Source organism: Fukomys damarensis, unplaced genomic scaffold (genome assembly GCF_012274545.1).
Source record: "Fukomys damarensis isolate Sample0158 unplaced genomic scaffold, DMR_v1.0_HiC HiC_scaffold_15, whole genome shotgun sequence".
Lineage (NCBI taxonomy): Eukaryota > Metazoa > Chordata > Mammalia > Rodentia > Bathyergidae > Fukomys > Fukomys damarensis.
The window spans coordinates 34270892-34278800 of record NW_022900927.1 but is presented as its reverse complement, the minus strand read 5'-3'; the positions used below and the strand labels follow the sequence as shown (position 1 = coordinate 34278800).

General features: G+C 35.2%; 1 protein-coding gene across 2 annotated transcripts in view; it reads right to left on the bottom strand.

Moving 5' to 3' along the window:
• Positions 1 to 3685, bottom strand: part of Frs2 (fibroblast growth factor receptor substrate 2) — a 45336-nt gene extending 41651 nt beyond the window's left edge. For both annotated transcript variants that reach the window (XM_033763772.1, XM_033763773.1), the window contains exons 1-2: positions 3590 to 3685; positions 2614 to 2656 (exon numbers count right to left, since the gene is read on the bottom strand). The gene's annotated coding sequence lies outside the window, so the exon portion shown is untranslated. The remainder of the gene's footprint in view (positions 1 to 2613; positions 2657 to 3589) is intronic.
• Between the last annotated feature and the right edge of the window lie 4224 nt (positions 3686 to 7909).

Sequence of the window (7909 nt, the reverse complement as noted above, 5' to 3'; positions counted from 1 at the left end):
ACTCACTATGGCCCAGGCTGGTCTCAAACTCACAGTGATCCTCCTACCTCAGTCTCCTGAGTACTTGGATTACAGGCATGTGCCACCATGCTGGGCAAGAAAAGATTTCTTAAAGTTAAACTATACAGAAAAAATAAGAAGCAAAATACTTCATGTAAAGGTACAAAGACCCCGATAATGAATGTAACTACTGTATACCTAAAATGTATCAATAACCTTAATGAGGTAAAATTAAAATTAAAAAAGATAAGAAACAGAGTAGACAACATGTTTTAGGACTCTCTAAATAATTCTGGATTTAAAGTGTCAAAGAGGTCCAGGGATGTAGCTCAATGGGGCAGTGCCCGCCTGGCAAGTGCAAGGTCCTGCGTTTGATCCGGATACCGAGAATGAATGTATGTATGAATGAATGAAGTGTCAAAGAAAAATCACTGACCTGAACTATTAACAGTGGATTTATGACTGAAAATGAGTGAGAAAAACACATATTTCAAACATCTTTTAAAATAACAACACATATATCTACCACTCAAAATACTCATTTCATCCAGCATCAAAATGCTCTTGCTTTTACTCCCAACACACACACACACACACACACACACACACACAGTGGGCGGTTTTCTTCTAAACTCTGCTTCACAGTAAAACAATGACTTTGAGCACACACAAGCTCCACTTAAGACTTGTAGTTTCTACACGCTGCCCACACAGCACTTTGTGAGCATGTGATTAGGAGGACTGATGCACAATTACACCACATTCTTTCCCTCAGCTCACACATCAAGAACTTGCCCTCTCAGCTGCATTCTTCTCCAAACAGCCATGGTCACCTTAGCAACACTATGTTACTACTATGGACAGCTGGTCCATTTAAAGTTAGTCCTTGGCAGGGAAAAATGCTTGTTCTTCAAATTGGGGTAGAGAGGAGAGGTTTTCCTTTCAGTACACATTACAGGGGTTGATTTAACTTGATCAGCACTTTTGTTCTGTGGTAGCAATTTGTGTGAAGTCTCAACCTATTCTGAATTTTGGAAGTTTTTTGGTTTTGTTTGTTTTTTTAATTTAAAAGCAAGTAGTCAAAAAACTAAAATCAAACCAGCACATATGGAACTCTAAGAATAGAATATAAAACAAAAAGCTATCTACAATAACTGTATTCATGTACAAAACATTAAAACGATCCACACTTTCATGGATAAAATTTAAATTCAACTAAATGAAACTATAATAACTGAAAGTTTAATGTACAGTCAGAGATCAGTCAGTAGACCTGTGCTTCTTAAATATCATGGTCTTTTCTTTGAATATCAAAAACACTGCTAGGAACTGGGGCTGCAGCTCAGTGGTAGAATGCCTGTGCAGCACACAAGGCCCTAGGTTCAATCCCCAGCATTGTTACCACACCACTAATAATAACAACAAAACTACACTCCAAAGTCCCATACTCCAAGGTATTAAATGGACCATCCATCCATCCATCCATCAATCAATCAATCAGCATTCCTTTATTCTATCAGCTACATGTGAAATTTCTCAACACCTTTCCCCAGGCTCAAATGAAAAGACCCTGTAGATCTAGCATGACCTAATACAACACTGAATTACTCAAAACCAATCTTGACCTCTACCTGTAATTGACACTGAACCAAATTAGCCTCTCAAGATAAAAGATACAGGTTTAAAATCTAGTACCTGATCTTCATACTATAAACAAATAATTTGGTGGAGGAGAAATTAACTACATTCTGAACTATGAAATCAAATTACTCATTCTATACCCACATAAAAATTTTAATGTCCCACCTGCCAAAATGAGACTAATGAAAGAAAATAAATGGGCATGGTCTGGCCTAAATATATCCAAGTTTATGGTATTCACCCTAAATTGGATATGTATATGAAAATACTTTTCTGTGCAACAGAACTAGACAAAATTTATATCAATTTAATAAATACTGCTTTAATGAACCTTAAGATTCAGTGACTGTCACGTACATTATTTATTTTTTATATTTTTGTTTGTATATGTGTTTAAATTTCTCAGGCAGTGAGGTTCTTCCTCGTTAGAAACACTTCTCTCACAAATTACCTAGCAAGTACATCTTCTATACAAGAACAGAGCAAAGGATCAGTTAGTTGACAGAGTAGCAGGATTAGTTAAAAGAACAAACAAACAAAAATGAAACCTGAAATCACTTAGGCAATAGCTACTGAACCTCAATGATAAAGAACTTTTCTTTCCCAAGAGATAAAACTACTCTCAAGAGGCTGGGGATTTAGCTCAGTTGTTCCACTGCCTGCCTCGCAAGCGCAAGGTTCGGAGTTCAATCCCTGGAACCAAAAAGCAAAACAAAATAAAACTACTCTCAAGGAGCTCGGAACAATACTAGAGTTTCACAGATGACTACTTTTACCAAACTCTTCTAATTTTAACTTCAAATAAGACCTTTGTCTTGCTAGCAAAAAGTAGTAAAAGAGAGGCTAATAAATTTTTGAGAACCTTATAATAATCAAGAAAAGATATATAAATATGGGGAACAGGATAAAACAATCATGAGCTACTAAGCACGGATTCGACTATATTTAATGACTATATTAACAATTTCTCACCTTGTGGAATTCTCTTCTGAGAAAAACAGATATAATTTTGTTCCTAAAAAAAATTTCAGGTAGAAAAGTTGAGATGTTAGTTTCAAAATAGTCTTTTAAGTTATAAGCTGCTTACTTAGTACATTCAAAATTGCTACTACCAAAGCTTAAAAAACATCAGGTCTCTAATAAAAGTATTTTAATAAAAAACTCATAAAATTAATTTTATTATTAAAACAGTATTTTATGGACCAAATATCAATTCATTTTTTCTAGATATATAATAATATGTGACACATCTTCATATTCTAAAACATTAATAACAAGTGAATTTTACTTTCTCCAAGACCATATTCTAAAGGCTGATTTTTTAAAAGATATAATTCATACATCATGAAATTTATCCATTTCAACATGAGCTTTTAATGTATTTACAAAGTTTTGTAACCATTACCACCATCTAATTCCAGAATATCAAGAAACCCCATAATTAAGGGCCTATTTCTAATTCCAGGAAGAAGCATCTGAAACAAATTTAATTTTAAAAAGATATGTAAGAAGCATACTCTACAAAATATGATCAAAATTAAAAATATATAGAACAAAGACTGAAGAAGAAAAGTGCATTAAAAAAATTTTTTTGAGAGAGGGTCTTGCTACGTAGTCCAGGATGGCCTCAAATTCACCATGATCCTCCTGCCTCAGCCTCCTGAGTCCTAGGATTACAGGTATGAATCATCATGCCCAGCCTCCAAAATTATGAGTAGCTATATTCAGATAATGGCATTTTCTCTGTATCTGTGATTTACTATTACCACCTTCAAGATTCTTAAAAAGGTACAGCACAGACATATATTTTCTATTGCTATACTCTAGAATTTAAACTACAAAGTAAAAAATATAAGGTGACACTTTTCTAATGTCCACCATATTTTTATTAAATGTTCTCCAAAGCAACAGATAAAAAAGTACAGTTAAAAGATTTGGTTACACTTACTAATCTGGTTGAAAAGCCACAGCTGCATCTTATTTTATGACAAATGGACTGTTTCATCCCCTTTGCATCTGGACATCTACTTCTTAATGGCCATTTCTGAAATAAAGGTACAGTTATTAAAAATGGGACCTTGTGTATATAGTACTAAAAATTTACAATTTTTAAAGATAATTACCTAATTTGTAGTTACAAGAGAACCATAAAAATAATGATTGAGCAATCTTAATAAAAACAAAACTAAACAAGAAAATATTACAAACAGGGTTGAGGGTGAAGTGGGAGGGATAGAAATTGGCTGTTGTCCCACAGGAGCAGAATGTTTTGGCCACTGATGCCTTTTACCCAGCTGGGCCTCACAATTCCTGAGTGTCATTTACGCACTGAGACAAGAAAAAAAGGGGAAAAAGGAAAGTGTAGATTAGGAGCTCTAAAATCACACATTTGAACACCATAAACTGTTTACTTACTGTATTTATTGTCTATTTACCCATTACCTAGAATGAAAATCCCAGAAAGTTTCATCAGTTTTGACATTTTTAAGCACCTAAAATAATGACTGTCATACCAGAAGTGCTCTGTAAATATTTACTGAAAGAATGAATAAACTGATGAATTAACTTTAGTTAATACAATATTTAACCTTTCAGAATTTTAAAATAGCAAAGCCTGAGGGAAAAAAATATGAGAAAATGAAAAAATGGAAATAAAGTGTTTGTAAATGGGGAGAGGAAGAGGGGTGAAGGGAGGGCAGGAACAAGAGGAAAAAATGAGAACCAAGACCTGTCATGTAAAGGTACAAGATCCCAATAATGAGTGTAACTGTACTGCATACCTAAAATGTACCAATAAACTCAATGAGAGAGAAAAAAAAAAAAAAGCAAAGCCTGAAGACATCAATTCTTTTACAGAATTTGCTAGGACAACAAACTTCATATAAAAGTACCAAGTAATCAAGCAGTCAGATAGTGAGATGTCTTCCTTACAGGATTCAAAGTAATAAAAGTGAAGTAGGGCACTGGAGGCTGAGACAGGAGGAATGTTGAGTTCAAGGGCAGCCTGGGCTACATAGTGAGTTCCAGGTCAGTCTCAACTACATAGTGAGACCCTGTCTCAAAAAACAAACAAACAAAAAAAGGTGGTGTTGTTTTGTTTTGTCGTTAAATTATTTGTACTGTTAACTCTAGAAAAAACTCGTACTTTTAAGTAAATATATTTTATTAAAAACAAATACCAATGTAATCATTTCCTTTCCTCCCTACTTTATGGATTTCCACTTGTGAATACATTATAAAGTTCCAAGTAATAGGAAAAGTTCAGCTACTTCAAATTTGTTACCCTTAGGTACTAGAACCACCAGAGAGAATCAAAAGAACTTCTAATTCTTTTTTTTCTGTCTTTCTTTCTTTTTGGTAGTGGGGATTGAACTCAGGATCTTATGCTTGGTGAGGCAGGCATGGCGCCACTGAGCTAAATCCCTGGCCCATGAACTTCTAATTCTTTTTTTTGGTGGGGGGGCTTTTTGAGACAGGGTCTCACTACTACTTGAGACTGACTTGAAACTCACTATGTAGCCCAGGCTAGTCTCGAACTCACAGCAATCCTCCTGCCTCAGCCTCCTGAGTGCTGGGCTTACAGGCATGTGCCACCATGCCCAGTGAACTTCTAATTCTTAACATGACTAAATTTGCATGGTAGAGATGTTTGAATTTAATTATTTTCCTTTAAATAAAGAACTCCCCTGGGTCTGAGGCCTACTCTTGTCTTTTAAGTATCCTGTGGCTAAAAAACTTAGGGATTTCAGAGAGATGCAAGGGACAGAGAAAACAAAGTATGACTCAGTGATCACATTTAATAGTTCATGAGGAACAAAACAAAGATACCATTTCTGGCAAGAAATCTCTAGAATTGCCCAAAAGCTAACAAATCCACATGCTTTTTATCTAAACAATCTATTTTCCCTTAAATTTCACAAAACACTTACTATGACTCTCACATAAACCAAGGTATAAAAATAAACCAAAACCACTACATAGTATCATACGTCTATAATCTAAGCAACCAACAGGCTGAGGTAGGAGGATCGTAAATTCAAGGCTAGTCTAGTCTATACAGTAAGACGGTCTCAAACAAAACATTCATCAAAATCCAAAAGTATGATAAACACCATCAGCAGGAGTTTCAAGAACTGGATGATGAAATTTAATGTCAAAATCTACTTTTTTATTGAGTTTATTGATACATTTTAGGTATACAGCACAGTTACATTCATTATTGGGATCTTGTACCTTTACATGAGGCAAAATCTACTTTTGAAGGAGCAGAGAGAGAACACTTACACATTTTTAAGTAGAGATATTCCCACTTAAAAATCAGACATTAAACAGAGTCAAAGACATTAAAGTTATTGCCAGGCATGGAGGAGCATGCCTGTAGGCAGGATCACTGTAAATTCAAGGACAGCCTGGGCTACACAGTGAGTTCAACGTCACCGTGAACTAATAGTGAGACCTTGTCTCAAAAAAATTTTAAAAAAAGTTATCTTTACTGAACAAATTATCTGTGTGCCAAATATATACATTAGCTTATTTGATTTTCAGAACTCCCCTATGTGAAAGACAAAGAAAGCACACAGTTAGACAATTGGTCCCCAACAAAGATGGGTCCAGGATTCAAAATCTTCAGTCTGTTTTTTTTTCCACTATATAAATCTCTGCAGTAACCTGATATAAAATTATTAGTCATAAATCCCACATTCACACCATAGGAATAACATGTAAATCCAGTTTACTTATTCATGAAATTTTGCCATTTTTCTAAAGTTGCTTTAGAGAAAGACAAAAAGGGGAAAAGTTCAGTTATACAGTAAGAAGAAACTTAGGACATTAACTGATGCATCCAAAGAACGTGTGACAATTAAATTTAAGAGAACTGATCAAGAGTAAGACAGGAAGAGCACAGGACAAGAGCTATTTCAGAGGACTGGCAATGTGTCTATATGTATTTTAAGAAGCTCTGGCATTAATGGGGGGATGCAAAGAACACATGACACTTGGATATGAAGGAAGTGATTGAATAAATCAGCCTCCTTGGTTTTCAGAGCTGGGTACGTAGCTCAGTGAGAGAGCAAGGATGCCTAGCATGTGTGAGGCCTGGGATTCCATCTCCAACATGACATAAACAAACGAACAACAAAAACTTAGTTTTCATTTCCAATTAACTGGAATCATTCTCAATGACTGATTGCTATTCCATACCCACAGAGAAGAAGGAAAAAATGTAAGAATGGGTACATAGTGTTTACCAAAATAGTTTAACATTTCTATCCCGTTCTTTGTATAGATATACATATATACTTAAGTATTCCATTATTATTATTATTAATAAATTAACATAAAGTATTCCATTATTATTAATTCACAATAAAATTAGTTGATTTCTTAAAGCCTTAAACTTACTGTTTATTCCAGAGAAGGCACTGATTAAAATTTTAACAGAAAAACAAAAAACCTCAATGACTTTCCTAAAGCAAAGGAGAATTTCATTGTTTTTCAACCTATTTAACAGAAGAAAAATAAGAAATAACGCTGAAGGGTAACATCTGGGTCCTTGTCCTTCCAGATGCATTTATTTGGGCTGTGTGTGTGTGTGTGTGTGTGTGTGTGTGTGCACGTGTATCTAATTATCTCCTTTTCAAAATCCCTCAATCTTAGTCACTCTATATTTTCTCTCCTTCATATCTATATCTGTCTGTAAGAACTCAGTGACTCAGTCCTAAACACTGATTTTCAGAAAGGATTTTATCAGGTTGTGACCTACAGCAACATGAATTATAAAAATAGAAAATAAAAATGGGGGATTGCTCAGTGGCTGAAGGCTTGCCTTGAACATGTGAGGCCCTGAGTTTGAACCCCACCAACAGGAAAGAGAGAAGAATGGGCAGGGTATAAAAAATGCTTGTAAAATACTTAGCATATAGAGAGGACCATGGTGCCTGGCACACAGTGAGGACTCAATGCCCAAAACATCAGGTTTAGTGAAAATCTGTCCATTCTTTTTGCCTACCTGAACTTTCCTTATCTTATTATTTCAGAAAGTCTAACACTTTCTCACATCTTAACTCTTGCAGCAAAGTCAAGTCCAGGGCAGAAGGGGGTAGCATTTAGAATCGTTCAGAGCCAGCAGGGTCACTGGGGGCAGGCTGTGGTGTCTGTCTGTCTCTAGATGTACTGACATCCTCATGGGAATTGTGTAATGTGATTTTGGGCACTGTTTCTGGTTGGTTAGCTCTCAATCTGAATCTCTAACCCTTGCAACAATTTG